This window comes from Halichoerus grypus, chromosome 4, assembly GCF_964656455.1.
Source record: "Halichoerus grypus chromosome 4, mHalGry1.hap1.1, whole genome shotgun sequence".
NCBI classification, from domain to species: domain Eukaryota; kingdom Metazoa; phylum Chordata; class Mammalia; order Carnivora; family Phocidae; genus Halichoerus; species Halichoerus grypus.
In genome coordinates this window covers 136,585,591-136,603,130 of record NC_135715.1, presented here as the reverse complement: position 1 = coordinate 136,603,130, position 17,540 = coordinate 136,585,591, and the positions used below count along the sequence as shown (strand labels likewise).

The following is a 17,540-nucleotide window of genomic DNA, read 5'->3' as shown; positions in this document are numbered from 1 at the left end:
TTACTTCTCCATAACCTTGTTCACAGAATATGTGTTCAACTTACAGATTTTTTGCATACCGTTAAGAGAATTGGTATGCGAGTGTAGTTTTACTTCGCTTTTCTCATTATTAGTAAGATCCAGCATCTTTTTGTATGTCTAATAGCTGTTTGTATTTTTCTGTGGACTGCCTGTTTATGTTGCTGGCCCATTTTCCTATTGGGTTGTACTTTCTTTCATTTTATTTCTCTCAACAACTAAGAATTCTTTATATGTTGGGAATATTAGTTCGGTATTGTATGAGTTGCTGATATTTTTTCCCAATTTGTTGTTTGTTTTTGGCTTTGTTTATGGTATGTTTTGCTATACAAATTTTTTTTGGTGGTTGAACTGAGTTGTTGCCGGAAAGGTCTTCCCCAGCTCAAGGTTATACAATAACTTGCCTGTATTTTCTTTCAGTACATTTATGGTTTTATTCTTTATTTTTAAATCTCGAATTCATTTAATCTTTGTATATACTGTGAGGAATAGGTCCTACTTTATTTTTACTTATTTGAGAATGGTTCTTTGGTTGTCAAATATTTATTAGAAAGTCTATCTTTTACTTATTTGAAATGCCACCTTCATCGTATGCTAGATTCCTATATGTGTTTGGGTCTACTTTGAATCTTTTTAGTATGTTTCATCAGGGTCAGTTTATTCATTTGCTAATGTAACACTTTTTTAAATCATTAAGACTTCGTATATATTGTAATATCTGGTAGGGCTGCTCCCTTTATTTAAGAGTGTTCCTGGCTAGTCTTTTTTGTTTATTCTTCCTCTATAAACTTAATCAGCTCTCCTCATCCCAGAAAAGGAAATCTTGTTGGAATTATTATGATGGCATTAAATTTATAAGTTAATTAATAAGAATTTACATTCTTTCCATTTAAAAACATGGTACATTCTTTTACTTGTTCAAGTCTGCTTTTGAAGTGTTTAGAAATGTGTTAAAGCTCCCCATTGTGTTGGTTTTGCACATTTCTTGTAAAATTTATTTCAGGTATTTTTTCTCTGTTGTCGCTGGTATTGTAAGTGTAGTCTTCCCTTCTGTTATATTTTCTGACTGTTGTTTGTATATTAAGAATGCTTTAAAAAAAAAGATTTATTTATTTTAGAGAGAGAGTGAGAGAGCACGTGCATGAGTGGGGAGAGGGGTAGAGGGAGAGAGAATCTTAAGTAGGCTCCACACCCAGCGGGGAGCTCAACTCAGGGCTCGACCTCATGGCCATAAGATCATGACCTGAGCCAAAACCAAGAATGGGATGCTCAACCGACTGAGCCACCCAGGCACCCCTGAAATAACATCAGATTTGTAGAAAAGTTTCAAAGATAGCACTGAGAGTTCTCATATATCCCTCACTCACTCAGTTTCAGTTTCCCCTTATCATTTTACCATGGTACATTTGTCAGAACTAGGAAACTAGCATTGGTGTATTACTGTTAACTAAACACCAGACTATTTGGATTTCACCAGTTTATCCATTAATGTCCTTTTTTCGTTCAGGATCCAATTCAGGATACCACATTATATCTACTTGTCATGTTTCCTTAGTCTTCTCTGGTCTCTTTTTTGTTTTGTTTTTAAGATTTTATTTATTTATTTGACAGAGAGAGACATAGCAAGAGAGGGAACACAAGCAGGGGGAGTGGGAGAGGGAGAAGCAGGCTTCCCGCCAAGCAGGGAGCCCGATGCGGGGCTCGATCCCAGGATCCCGGGATCATGACCTGAGCCGAAGGCAGATGCTTAACAACTGAGCCACCCAGGCGCCCCTTCTCTGTCTCTTCTGTTAACTTCTCCGTCTTTCCTTCTTTTTCATGACCTTGATGGTTTTGACTGTTGAGGTATTTTGTAGTATGTCCCTCTAATTGGGTTTATCTGATGTTTTTCTCACAATTAGATTGGGGTTGTCAGTTTTGGAAAGAATACCACAGAGGTGGAGTGCCTTCATATCGTAGCGAGGAGTACATGGTATCTATATTTATATCAGTGATGATATAAACCGTGATCACTTGGTGACGGTGGTGTTTGTCAGGTTTCTCCACTGTAAAGTCACTATTTTTTCCTTTTCATAGTTTTCCTTTTCTTTGGAAGCAAGTCAGATCTAGCCTACACTCAAAGGGCAAGGGGAAAATACCCATTTTTGAAGGCTAGATTTAATTTGGTAGATATCAACCTGGATGTCCCCCAGCTAAACTTTGGATGCTTGAATTTTTCTGCTTTGATGCTATGGTTAGCTGACTAGTCAGCATGGAACTAGGCTGGAATTCCTTCTTTAGCTGCACAGAGTAGAGCCTACTAGTTGGGACCAAGAGAGGAAAAAAATGGGATCATAGATTATACCTGTATCCTTCCCCAAATGCCTCATTTTTTCTCTTGGTCATCTTGATCTGGAAATTGAAGTTCAGTTTAGTCTCTGCAGACCTGAACATTTCTGGCAGTATTAATGGGAAGTTACTGAGTACCATTTATTGAGTCCATTTGGGGTTAGGACTGTGCTAGGGCTTTTACATGAATTACATTTAATCTTTAGAACAATACTAAGAGGAAAGTACCACTATTATTTTTATTTTACAAATATTTTATAAATGAGGAACCTAAGACTTAGATTTTGACTTGCCTAATGTCATTCAACTTGTGATAGTAGTATCCAGATGAAAGCCATCTCCCACCCCCTCTTTTTTTGTTTTATTGTCCTCTTATACATCACAGTGCCATGAGTTCTTTTGTCTCTACATCTTTGAGAACAAACTAGTTATCATTAAATAGAGGGATATGATAGCTATTTGGTATTCTCAACAGGTAGTATGGAGAGATAAAGATCATTAATGGTATGTGATGTAATCAGATCTTCAGGTTAGGATTCTCTCTTCCCAAACCTAGATTGTATGCCTCGTCTTTTTCTCCCCTGTTTTCTCTGCCCTAGTGTATACTTCCTGACTATATGAAGAAACTCTTGAGAGACTAGATTCTAGACTAGGTCTCAGTTGTGGTTCATTGTTGCACAAGTGATGGTTGGATTATCAAGTCTGACTTTGCCATTGGCCAGTTTATTGTGATGCCAGTGGCCTACTCTCTGCCAACCTGGGATCTTGGTGTGCCATTGCATTATAAGTTACTCCTCCCTCACAACTGATGGGAATGAAATAAACATGATTTTTCTGGAAATAAGTTATGTGCAGATATTAGCAAAGATTGACCTTTTTATCTTTTTGTTAAAGTAGTGTCCCATTTTATTAAAGAGATGTCAGTTTTCTTTAATGGTATCTTTAGAGATTTATTATAGACAATAAACAGAATGTTTAAAAAGTAAAATATATTGTATATTTGATAGTAATAGATACCAAGAAAAATAATGTAGGAAGAGAGGATAGTAGTGTTGGGGTGGGGTTTGCAATTTTAAACACTACAAGGGGAGGCTTCCCTGAAAAGTTGACATTTGAGTAAAGAACTGATGGAGGTAAGGAATCAAATCATGTAAATATTTGGGTACAGATGCAACAGCATATGCAAGGGCTCTGAGGCAGAGTGGGGCCTGGTGTTTTTGAGTTCTGTCATCCCATGTCCACCTGTATCGTATACTCTGTGTTTCCTCTTATTATGACAGGTGAGTTGTTTTTGCCACAGCCAACCCCTCCATTTGCACATACAATCTGCTTCCCTCTCTCTCATATAGGACTGTGATCCTGCTGCCATGCCCTCTCTTTTCTGTATCATGTTTCCTCTCTATGGATTTGTTCTCATGACAGTATAAACATGGTATAATAACTCCGTCCAGCTACTGCTTCATTTCTCTGTTCTCCTTCACAATGAAACTGAAAAGATCTTGTTTATACTGCCTACGTTTTTTCGCACCCCCCCCCTTTTTTTTACCTACTCCAGTGAGCTTTTGCCCCCAAAAGAGCATTTAAGAATGCTCTTGTCTAGGTCACCAGTGACCTTCCTGTGCCAAATGCTTTTTCCCCCCCATTTTTCTCTCTAATTGAATATTAGCCAGTTATCTGTTTACTTGTTTAATATTCATTTGTCCCTATAGTATGTAAGTTCCATGACAGCAGACACATGGGTGCTCCTCACTATTTGTTGACTGAATGGGTGAGTGATGCTACAGACCTCCTTATACTGCCCTTATATGCACTATTGTCTACCTCCCAGGTTTTTTTCCCCTTAGGGTAAATTCCTAAAAGTAGAAATTACTGAGTTAGAGGGTGTACACATTTTAAAGGTTTTTGTTACTTGTTAGTAAGCTATCTTCTTAACCAAAACATACTGTTAGCATTTGTTTATGTTTAAGGCTTTGGCATTTATTATGAACACCTCTGAAATACTTTCATTATTTTAGATTTGTATCTTTTCCCAGATTGGCAGGATCAAATTATGTATGCCAACAATCGAGTATAACTTGCAATTTCATACTTTAATATTCTGTCAGGGCTAGATAGTCTAATAGAAAAGAGTCTTCCTGAAGTTTTCTGTGCACGGAGTAAGAGAGACTTAGAAGATTATTGAAGCAGTATGACTATCTTTATGAAAGAGGTTTTAGCCATTATACTGCATCCTGCTGTCTTATCTGAGGAATAACACATTTGCTAAAGGAGTTTTCGTTTAGATTGCTGCCCCAGTCAGAGGTCAAGTACCGTGGTAACTATAGTTTTGCTGTATTGATTGAAGAAGTAGAGCGCTAACACACACACACACACACACACACACACACACACACACACACACACACACACATTTATACTCTGATTATATGGCTGGATTTCTGATGCTGGACTTAAAGCTGAGTCCGGTTTTACTCAAATGTTCCCAGTATTTTGTAGTCAAAATGAAGGCATAGCTATTGATTAGAATAAAAATGGATGCATGTCTTATAGTTGTTCTTAGTGTTATACTAAATATAAAATTGTTTTCCACATAACTTAAATATTATATTTAACCTAACAAACTATATTTTATTATGGAATCTTCGGATTTTTTCCTAATTTGAGAGAAATGTTTCTGTTATTGTTAATTAGCTAGTAACTGATTTTAGTGAGCTTCAGTTATAGTATGTTGCTTGATTATATGTTATAAAATAAACTGAAGGTTACCCTAGGCTGCAAAACTAAGTTGTGTGTTGGCTTATCGTTAGGAGCAGTTTCTTGTAAAATTGGGAGAGAAGGGAAGGTAAAAATAAAAAAATAAAGATATATCAAGATATTTTTTCTTTCATTAAAGTTTCTATTTCTGGTTCTCATTATATGACTGGCAAGTGAAAAGTAAGTTAGTTACCAGTCTAGAATGTTTTAGGAACTATTTCTGGTTCTCATTATATGACTGGCAAGTGAAAAGTAAGTTAGTTACCAGTCTAGAATGTTTTAGGAACATGGAGTTTTTAAGTTATAGCCATCGCTACTATGTAATAATTGATAGCAAACATATCAGATGTAAAACTCTAAGGGCTGGATTAGTAAAATACATAGTATCTGTTCTTTAAAAGTTCACAGTTCTTTAAAAGTTCACAGCTAAATGGAGAGTTAAGACAAATGATGGAATTCATAACTCAGAATTAGTAGGTAAATCTGCTTTGTATTCTAAGGGCATATAGTTTTAGGAAGTTTATTATAATGTTGTTACCACCAATAGAAGTGTCTATATAATTTATATATTATCAGGCCATCCTGCATGATCCTCTGTTTGACATATAATTGAGCAAAGATAAATATTGATAGTGAAGAATTTTTAAGTACTTTTAAGTATTTCTGAGTTAAGATAGAGTGCCCGTAGAAGAGCCTTGTAGGCCAACAAAGATATATATTTGAATATCCAGCATATGGACATGAAATTTGGAATATTTAGTTAACCGAACTCAGATATTATGATATAATACTCATGCATAGGGGCGCCTTGGTGGCACAGTCGGTTAAGTGCCAACTCTTGGTTTCGGCTCAGGGTCTGATCTCCAGGTCCTGGGCTCGAGCCCCACATTGGGCTTCCACTCAGCGCTGAGTCTGCTTAAGACTTTCTTTCCTTCTCCCTCTGCCAACCCCCACACCCCCCCCCCCACGCTCTTGCTCTCTCAGATAAATAAATAAGGCTCATGCCTTATAACTTTTGAAAAGTTTCTGTTTATTTAAACTTCGATGTATGGTACTAATAGCCAGCAATTTTCACATTGTTGTCAAACTGTATCCACTAAATTGCACTTTGAGAATTTTTGGTATTAGTGAGAATTTCATTAGTAAGTGTTTTTATGATTTCCTTGGTTGTTCTGACCCCTGACCCCTCCCCCCATAGGAGTAAAATAAACTACTTATAGTTAAAAATAGAAAATGCATGAACACATGTGTATATAATTGTCTGCTCATTATCTTTTATTTTTTTATTTTTTATTTTTTTTAAAGATTCCATTTATTTATTTGACAGAGAGAGACACAGCGAGAGAGGGAATACAAGCAGGGGGAATGGGAGAGGGAGAAGCAGGCCTCCCGCGGAGCAGGGAGCCCAATGCGGGGCTTGATCCCAGGACCCCGGGATCATGACCTGAGCCGAAGGCAGACGCTTAACGACTGAGCCACCCAGGCGCCCCTGCTCATTATCTTTTTAATGTACACACTATCCTTGGCTTAAATTTAAGTTCTATAGCTCAGATCATAAATTAAACCAATCCAAAATAAGGCAAGTAAGGCATAATGTTATGGCATCTTCCTTACTCTACTCTTCTGTACTTCCTGATGGAAGTGGAAATTTTGAAAATAAGAGGAGATACTCCTTAGAAGGAGAGTTAATGATTTTATCATTTAAATAATTGTTAAATTGTTTATTTTTCCTTTAAAAACTTGCAGTAGTTTTTAGAAGTCAGGAGTTTATCTAGTTGGTACAGTTTTGGAGAGCTAAGTATGCAACATGAAATAATTTTGCTATCTTCTTTTTTTGTGATTACTTATTTAAACCAAGCATAAAGCAGACAATAAAAAATATATGTGTGTATTTGATTTGAAATATACTTATTTCATAGGCTCATATAAAGACAAATTAGTTGGCACATTTTATGCAGAAAATAATAACATTTTATTATATGAAGTGTGTGTAAGTGTCTCTTTGTCCTTAAGAAGTAGAATAAGTCTATTAAAATTTTTCATGCTTATGAGGTAACTAAATTTAATCTTACTTTTTCCAAAGCACCGAGGCTTTGGAACTGGTGTTTATTTATAGTGTTCCTTTGTGGATTCATAAATTAAAATTGACTAAGTTAGGGGCGCCTGGGTGGCTCAGCAGGTCAAGCGGCTGCCTTTGGCTCAGGTCATGATCCCAGGGTGCTGGGATTGAGCCCCGTGTCGCGCAGAGAGCCTGCTTCTCCCTCTCCCTCTGCCTGCCACTCTGCCTATCTGTATTCTCTATCTCTCTGTCAAATAAATAAAACCTTAAAAAAAAAATGACTTTGTTCAATAGTCATTAACTATGTGAAGACTCTAGATGGTCACTTAGAAAACCATACATATCTCCTTATTCTATTTTACATTTGAGACTGTGCAAAAATAGTTAATATTTATGTTCTGATATTTTAAAAAATTATCATCTGCTTTGAATTGATTTAGTGATTCATAGACTGTAGTTGTCTTGTTTTGCCAGTGTTTAGTTTATTCTTAAAGTTGGTTTAGTTCCTATAGGGAACTGTGTTTTGATTTGGTTAGTAATTAGAAAGTAGCATTTAAAATTTTTGCAAAGAACTTCTAATATTGCCACTAAACATCTGTGATACTGAAATAAATACCTCTATGTGGTTTACATGTATAATAAATTCTGAAAATTATTTAGTGAAATTATTACATGCAGTTGAATTTTTAAGTAAAAAGGGTTTGGATAAGAACTTGTTAACTGCATTTATTAGCAGTTTAGAATGTATAGCTTTTTAAATGTGATTGAATCCAATATTTTAAAGAAAGAGGGTTAGTATATTTTGGAACCATTAGAGAATTACTTGAATAGGAAAAAGTCAGTGACTTTTTGTCAGTTAAGTATTTCTTTAAGATCTGTCTTTGCCTCTTGATTAATTTCCCAAGGAATTGTTACTTTCTGATTATTAATGTTGAAGTTTGCCTGAAAAAATTTAAGCAGTCCAGATATACTTGATTTTATTAAACTAACTTTATCAAAAGTCCATTGCCATTTGCTTGTGGTTTTTGGCTTTTGCAGGCGGAGAAAAGTAGTGCTCTTAAATTGGATTTATGCTGACTTTTAAGAAACATATTTGTTCCAAGCAGTCTAAGAAGCACAAAGATCCATGTCAATATTCAGAATTCATATTTTCCTTGAACAGAAGGTTGTGATAAAATGGTACATGGTGTGTTTTCATTGCCTGTTGAAAGACTTTCATGCAGTTAAAATAAGCATTTTGATGGTGGTTGAATTAAGAGTTTTTGTCAGTCTCTTCTCATCATGGATGATTAGACTAAAACGTCTGCTTGTCTTGACTTGAGATCACCACAGCTTCAGATAACATGCTTTGTGATTGAAGGTCGAAATATTTTGAATTCTAATAGGCTGCCAGATGAATTGCTTGAAATAGACTGTAAAATTTCAAGGCTTCCTTTTCCATCTGCTGTGAAAAGAACCATTGGGAATGGTTGAGCTTGATGATCATAGAATTACTGGATGGTGATTCTAAAACCCTCAAAGGGAAGTTGCTATGGAGATCTAGTTCCAAACTGTGAAATGATTCACCTTTGAAAGGCTGCAGGGTCTGAGAAGCTGAACACATCATTGTTCAGGTGGTCATTGGTTAGGAAATTGCTGGTGCCTGTGTAATCAGCACTCCTGTGGTAGTTAACGATCTAAAAAGGTTTGTTCTGAATGATGTGGGACAACAGCAATGTGCATAAGATGGCTTCTCTCAATCATGGTTTGCTCAGCCTGGTGCTTGTAAAAATACAGTGAACTAAATAGCACAGAAATGAACTGTTTCATTGAGGAAATCTTTTGAAAACAAAATTTTGCATTGATGAGTTTGACATCTAAAACAAAATGGTTCCTTTTGAAAATAAAGTTTTTGCAGAAACATGCTTTGTTTTGTTTTAATCCACCCCCCTTTTGTGATAAGAAGCTCTTTATCTCTCTAGGTCCAAGGCCTTAGCATGGTGAAATGGTCAGCTTTTAATATCCCACGTACTCTGTCAAGAGCCTCTTTGCATAGTCACAGAGTCACATGAGAAGGAGTTTAGAAGAGCACCCAAATCATAGAGAATGAGTTTAGGAAAGTCCTTAAATCATTAGGAGTAGATTGTAATTAATTCCCCATAGGAAATTGTTCCTCTCAAACTGTTTTTTCATTATCCATTATTTGTGACAACATGTGTTTTAAATTGATATTTTTAATAATTTTTCTTCTATATTTACTAAACTTTTTTTTATCACCTTTCATTTTTATTTCTAGAAACCTGAGACCAGAATAATTTTGAAAATCATCTGTTGGCAAATCATTGTAAACTGCTCTTTTCCCATATTAAGATTTTAAAATAGTGAAATTTAATCTTAATTTCATAAGACCCTATAGTATTGAGCTTCAGTAATCAAGTATGAAACCTTATCAAAGATAGTTTTATATATCAAGGTTCTCTGCATTTGGAGTTTTCCCCAAACATTATTGAGGTATAAATTACATAGAATAAAATCACCCATTCTTAGTTTACAATTTGATGAATTTTGTTTATTGTATACAGTTATGTATTCACTGTCACAATCAATAAATACAATGTCTTAGTCATCCTAAAATGTTTTTTCATATTCTTTTGCAGGTGATCTCCTCTCCCAACCCTTATCCTCTTGCAATCACTAATCTGTTTTCTATGATAGTTTTGCCATTTTTTAGGATTTCATATAGTATCATGTAGTATGTAGTCTTTTGTGCTTGACTTTTTTTTTTTTACCTAACATAATGTTTTTGAGATTTTTCATATTATATGCTTTAATATTTTGTTCCTTCTTATTGCTGTGTAGCCTTTAGTAGTATGGATATATCACCATTTGCTTATCCACTCATTAGTTTTTTCCTCTGCTATGGACATTTGAATTTCAAGCTTCCAATTTTACTCTTATGAATATTTGTGTACATGTTTTTGTGTAAGCATATGTTGTTTCTTTTAATACCTAGAAATGGGGTTAAAGAAGCGTATGGTGTATGTTTACCTTTATAAGATACACTACTATATGCTATTTTCCAAAGTGGCTGTACAATTTTCATTTCTCATCAGCAGTGTATGAGTACCAGGTACTACATATCCTCTCCAGCACTTGATATTGTCATTCGTTTAAACTAGACATTCTGGAAGGTTTCTCATTGTGGCTTGAACTTCTCTTTTCTAGATGATTAGTGATGAGCATCTTTTCATGTGCTTATTTGCCATTTATTTATCTTCTTTGTTAAAGTATCTGTTCAGATTTTTTATATTTTTGTTTAATTGGATTGCTTGTTTCATTTTGAGCTGAGAGTTCTTTATATATCCTGGGTACAAGTACTTTATCAAATATGTGTTACGTAGTTCCACTTTAACATGGCAACGTAGGAGGACCCTGACTAACCCTCTCCCACAGACACACTGAGTCTACAGCTACATATGGAACAATTTCCTCTTAAACCCAAAGCCTGGATGACTGACAGCTATGCATTGGGGCAAACAAGAAGGAATCCACATTGAAGTGGGTAGCAGAGGATGGGACACAATCTTGCCACAAACTCCACTCCTGGTAAGGTGACTCACAACCAAGAAGGAACTTAGAACCTGGAGCTTGTCTCAAGGAGCAAAGGGTTTGAACCCTACATTGGGAGACCTCAACTTTTAGGACCTGCACCTGAGAAACACCCCCCTCCCCAGCCTCCCGTCAAAAACATCTAACTTTGGAAAGCAGTGGGGCTTTTGTATCCAGAGACCCACAAGATTGTAGCACTCTGGGAGATAGCTCCTAAAGGGCCTGTGGGCTCAGACTTACCCACTGTAGGGCCCAGCTCAGAGGCAGCTGATCTCACCCAGACTTAAAGTGAAGGAGGCTTACCAGCTTATGTTAGTGTCAGCCTGAGGGGCAGGCATCTAATTTAACACACACATCTAGGAGCCTGCTGGAACACTTCTGGGATGGAGACTGGCAGGCATCATCTTCACATTCTCCCTTTGCCATATATCAGAGTAACAGTAGCTCTCAGAAGGGAGCTTTTATACACATTATATGTGCCTCGATCTTTGAGGCTGCTGCCCAGGGGCTACATCTTAACTAGGGGCACTGGAGGCCATGGGAGTTTGTGTTTCTGGTCCCAGGGGACCGTCATAGTTGGTGTCACCAAGAAAGGAGCTCATACCCCTGTTTGGTACCCCAATTTTTGTGGTTGCTGCCAAGGGACACCTCTCTATCACATAGTTCTGGCAGCCAGTGGGGCTTATGTTGGTGGATCCTCAGGACTGTAACCAATGGAGAAAAACTTCTTAAATAGCTACGACCCCCAGGCCACAGTAAGAGGCAACAGACCCAGGAGCTTGGTCTTTCTGTAAAGGAGGCCTAGTCATCATGGCTGCAGCCTAAGGGGTAGGTTTCTAATTAAATAAGCATCTAGGGGGCTGACTGTAAGCCTTTCCAGGGACCTCGGAGGGTAGGTGCTGTCTTCACACTCTCCTTCTGCCGTGTTCCACATCACCAGCTGTCTCCTGGAGGGAAGCTCTACACATGGCTGGTGCTCTTGTTTTTATGTCTGATGCCCTGGTGTTTGCAGCTGCTGCCCAGGGGATGCCACTTGCTTGCCTGGCTCTGGTGGCCAACAGGGCTTTCATTCCAGGCTCCAGGTTTCCATGCCTGAGGCACTGTGTCGACCATAAACTGAGACACAACCACAGTCTTTCTGTGAAGGAGACATCTTTGCTTGTCTTGGAGCTTTAGTCTAGGAGCTGGCTTCAGGTTTGGCTCATATCTAGTGGGCTACAGAGCTCTTTTCAAGGAACATAGGCTGTGGACGCCATCTGGATGTTTTCCCTCTGCTTTGCTCTAGCTCACCAGTGGCCTCCAGAAAAGAGCTTATATACTCATCTAAAGCCCCAATTTTTGTGACTGCTACCTCAGAACACTGCTAGATCACCTGGCCAGTGGGGCTTATGCTTGCAGTTTTACAGGACTGTATATATGTATATACTATTAAACGCTCTTCGTCGCCTGAGAATCTGGTTTCCAAACAGTCTTAATCTAGGTGCTGAGATCTTCCCCTTAGAGACACTGGCACGCCTCAGCACATCATTCTCCTGGAAGCTATTAAAAATATAATAGGCTTCTCGGACAAGTAAAAGGTTTGAGAGACAACAAAGAGCTGGGGCAGGGTTGAATGACAAGGTTCACCTCCTACATGAAGCCCCCTTTTCAACACTGGGAGAAGTGGTTGTTTCATCTACTGTGTAGTAACCAACACAGTAAAGCAAAATTAAGAAACAGAGGAATATGTTCCAAATGAAAAATTAAGATAAAACCACAGAAAAAAACCTTAATGAAGTGGAGATAGGTAGTTTACCTGATAGAGTTACAAAAAGTGAAGATAGCTTAAGGGTCTCATGGTGGACAATATCAAATGGACTAACATTTGCAGTATTCGGGTTCCAGAAGAAGATGGAGAAAGGGCCAGACATTTTATTTGAAGAAATAATGGCTGAACACTTCCTTAAATGGGGAAAGGAAAGGTATTCAGATCCAGGAATTCTGGAGAGTTCCAAGTAAGATGAACTCATAGAGACCCACACCAAGACACATTATAATTAAAATATCAAAATATATTTATTTTTGAGAGAGAGAGTGAGAGCGAGCAGAGGAGGAGGGGGAGAGAAGGAGGGAGAGAGAGAATCCCAAGCAGGCTCAATGCCTAGCATGGAGCCCATTGTGGGGCTCAATCTCACAACCCTGAGATCACGACCTGAGCTAAAATCAAGAGTTAGACGCTTAACTGACTGAGCCACTCAGGTGCCCCTAAAATGTTGAAATTAAAGGCAAGGAGAGAATATTAAAAGCAGCAAGAGAAAAACAATTCCTTACATACAAGGGAAGCCCCATAAAACTATCAGCAGATCTTTCCAGCAGAAACTTTGCAGACCATAGAGAATGGTATGATATATTCAAAGTGCTGAAAGAAAAAAGACTTCCATCCAAGATTACTCTATCCAGCAAAGTTATCATTCAGAATCAAAGGAGAGAGAAAGAGGTTTCTAGACAAGCAAAGCTAAAGGAGCTCATCAGCACTAAACTAGCCTTAAAAGAAATGTTGAAGAGACTTCTTTAAGCTGAAAAGAAAGGGTGCTAATTAATAACAAGAAAATATATGAAAAGAATTAATCTCACTGGAAAGATAAATATATACTAAAGGTAGTGAATTAATCACTTATAAAGTTAACATGAAGGTTAAAAGACAAAAGTAGTAAAAGTAACTATGGTTAAAATAATTAAGAAATACATAAGATAAAAAAGATGTAAAATGTGACATCAAAAATATAAAACATGGGAGGAGGGTAAAAATGTTGTGCTTTAGAATGGAATCAAACTTAAGTTTTTATCAACTTAAGATAAACTTACAGATATAAGTTGTTATATGTAAGCCTCATAGTAACCACAAAGCAAAAAAAAAAAAAAAAAAAACCCACTATACTAAAAAAATAAAAGAAGGGTGCCTGGGTGGTGACCGACTCTTGGTTTTGGCTCAGGTCTGATCTCAGGGTCGTGAGATCAAGCCCCACATTGGGCTCTGCACCCAGCATGGAGTCACTTGAGTTTCCCTCTCCGTCTGCCCCTCGCCGCCACTTGTGCATGCTCTGTCTCTCTCTCAAATAAATAAATACAACTTAAAAAAAATAAAGAGGGGTGCTTGGGTGGCTCAGTCAGTTAAGTGTCCGCCTTCTGCTTAGGTCATGATTCCAGGGTCCTGGGATTGAGCCCCACATCAGGCTCGCTGCTCAGTGGGGAGCCTGCTTATCCCTCTCCTTCTGCCCCTACCCACCTCCCCCGCTCGTGCACACACACAGTCTCTCACTCTCAAATAAATAAATAAAATCTTAAAAAAAAAAAAGATCTACAAAAGGGAACATAAGCCTACCAGTGAAGAAAGTCATCAGGCTACAAAGGAAGAGAACAATAGAAAAAGAGAGGAACTACAAAAACAGCCAGAAAACAGTGAACAAAATGGCAATAAGAACATACCTATAAAAATTACTTTAAATATAAATGAACTAAATTTTCCAATAAAAAGATAAGAGTCGTTGTATGAATTAAAAAACAAGAGTCACTATATGCTCACTATAAGAGACCTGATTTAAATGTAAGGACTCACAGACTGAAAGTAAAGGGATAGAAAAAGACATACCATTCAACTGGAAATGAAAAGAAAGCTGGAGTAGCTATGCTTTATGGAATAAATGATAAAGGAGTCAATCCAACAAGAGAATATAACATTTGTAAATATTTATGCACACAACATAGGAACACCTAAATGTATAAAGCAAATATTAACAGACCTAAAGGAGGAATAGATAGCAATACAGCAATAGTAGGGGACTTTAATGCCCCACTTACATCAATGGATAGATCATCCAGACAAAATTAATAAGGAAACATTGGCTTTATTTTTTTTTTTAAGATTATTTATTTATTTATTAGAGAGAGAGAGACAGCGAGAGAGGGAACACAAGCAGGGGGAGTGGGAGAAGCAGGCCTCCCGCTGAGCAGAGAGCCCAACGTGGGGCTCAATCCCAGGACCCTGGGATCATGACCTGAGCCAAAGGCAGACACTTAATGACTGAGCCACCCGGGTGCCCCGGAAACATTGGCTTTAAACAACATGTTAGACCAGCTGGACTTAACAGATAAATACAGAATATTTATCCATAAGCAACAGAGTACACATTTTTCTCAAGTGCACATGGAACATTTTCTAAGATCGATCATGTTAGGCCACCACACAAGTATTAACAAATTTAAGAGGGTTGAATTCATATCAGGCATCTTTATTGATCACAATGGTATGAAACTAGAAATTACATGAAGAAAACTGGAAAATTCACAAACATGTTAAAATTAAACAACATACTACTGAACAACCATTGAGTCAAAGAAATCACAAGAGAAATGAAAAATACCTAAATACAAAGGAAAATAGAAATGTAACATACCAAAATTTAAATTTTATTATTAAAAATAGTTAAAAGAATTAAAAGGTAAATCAGTAGCTGTGTTTATGGGCGTTGATTGAAAGGTCTTGGAGTTGAGCTGCCTACTTCCATGAAGTATCTGCTTCTGGACTTAAAAAGTCCTAAAGATCCTGACTTGTACACTTAGTATAATCTGGCAAGTGTCGGTGATGGTTCATTCTTGAGGCTTTTTTTTTTTTTTAAAGATTTATTTACTTGAGAGAGAGAGAGAATGAGAGAGAGCACAGGAGAGGGGTTAGGGTCAGAGGGAGAAGCAGACTCCCTGCCGAGCAGGGAGCCCGATGCGGGACTCGATCCAGGGACTCCAGGATCATGACCTGAGCCGAAGGCAGTTGCTTAACCAACTGAGCCACCCAGGTGCCCCTTCTTGAGGCTTTTTGATTTTCCTTCTAGAGAACTCAATTTCTGACCTATAATTTGTAGCAGGGACTTTTAGGCAAGTGTAAGAAAACAAAACAGAAACTACTTGAACATGATAAGGTTAAATAACTGGTTAAATTAATAATCAATAATACTAGAATGAGGAAAATGGAATCCTCTGTTGAGAATAATGTGTACCAATCTATAAATCTTTAGTGAGTCACTTATACCATAATGCATTTTTATGATTATTGTTCCCAATTGAAACAGGTATTTAAAAAGCAACCAAAATGCCAAATATGTTATGTGAAATATTTTTCTTGGACTGTGGCTGCCTTGTTTCTTTTCTTGATTGTGTCTTTCAAAGAGCAAAAGTTTTTCATTATAATGTTGGTTTCATCATTTTTTTCTCCAGTGGTTGAATGTTTTTTGTACCCTGTTTAAGAAATATTTACCCAATTCAGTGTCACAAAGTTTTTATTTTATTCAAGTTTAATAATGTTAGCTCTTACATTTAAGTCTGTCATTCATATCTAGTTGATTTTGCATATGGCATGAGGTAAGGGGTTGAAGTTAATTTTTTTGTACAAATATCTCATTGTTCCAGGATTATTTGTTGGAAAGAACTTCTTTCCTCTCATTGATTAATGCAGCACCTTGTCAAAAATCGATTGCCCACATTTGAAAATCAAGGGTAGGTCTATTATCTGGACTTTGTTCTGTTCCATTGGTCTATTCTTTAGCCAGTACCACACTATCTTGATTACTGTAGCTTTAGTAAGTCTTGAAATCCTGTATAGTATAGGTCTTCCAAATTTGTTCTTTCTTTTCAAGATTATTTTGGTTTTTCTAGGTTTTCTGTATAAATTTTAAAATCAGCTTGTCACCTTCCACAATTAAAAAAAAAAGCCAACTGGGATTTTATTGATTTTTGACTTTGTATTGAAACTACCAATGGAGACTACCAATTGATGAACATGGTAGATCTGTCAATTTATGTAGGTGTTATCTCAACAATATTTTGTGGATTACAGTATGCAGGTCTTGTACATATTTTTTTTTAAAGATTTTATTTAATTGAGAGAGAGAGCACGAGTGGGGGGGAGGGAGAGGAGCAGCTAAGATGTTCATATTCCCAAGATAAACTCACTTTATTAGGATATTGAATAATCATTTTTACGTTATGTTGGATTTTATTTGCTAAAATATTTTTAAAAGGATTTTTGCATCTGTGTTAATGAGGGGTTATCAGTTCTGTGATTTTCTTGTGATCTTTGTCTGATTTGGATATGATGGTAATATTAACCTTGTAAATTGAGTTGGAAAGTATTTCCTCCTCAGTTTTCTGAAAGAGTTTGTGGAGGATTAGTGTTATTTCTCCTCTAATAAATGTTTGATAGAATTTACCAGTAAAGCTGTCTAAGCCTGGAATTTTCTTTGTGGGAAGGTTTTTATTTACAAATTGTTTCTTTAACTGATGTAGGGCTATTTATGTTTTCTATTTCTTTTTGGTTCAGTTTTGATAATTTGTGTCTTTGGTTATTTTGGTTATTTCATTTAGGTTGCCAAATTTATTTGCCATAGAATTGTTAATAATGTGTCTTATTTAATGTTTAATGACTTAGGATTAGTAATAATGTCCTCTCTTGCATTCCTGATACTGGAATGAAATGTAATTTTTATCTTTTATCTTTCCTTACATAGTCCGTCAAGAGGCTTGTCATTTTATTAATCTTTTCAAAGGACCATTGGTTTCATTTCACTTTCATTGTTCATTTCCTATTTTACCAGTTTCTTCTCATACCTTTATTGTTTCCTTCTTTATACCTAACTGGTTTTAATTTGCTCCCCCCCCCCCAGTTCCTTAAGGTGAGAACTCAGATTATTGATTTTAGAGCTTCTTTTCTAATGTAATCATTTAAAATTATAAATTTTCCTCTAAATACTGCTTTAGCTGCATC

General features: G+C 36.8%; 1 protein-coding gene across 2 annotated transcripts in view; it reads left to right on the top strand.

The window, feature by feature from the left end:
• The window catches only part of OLA1 (Obg like ATPase 1), a 189,372-nt gene that overhangs the window by 63,269 nt on the left and 108,563 nt on the right, over positions 1-17,540 (top strand). The gene's annotated exons all lie outside the window — the stretch shown is intronic.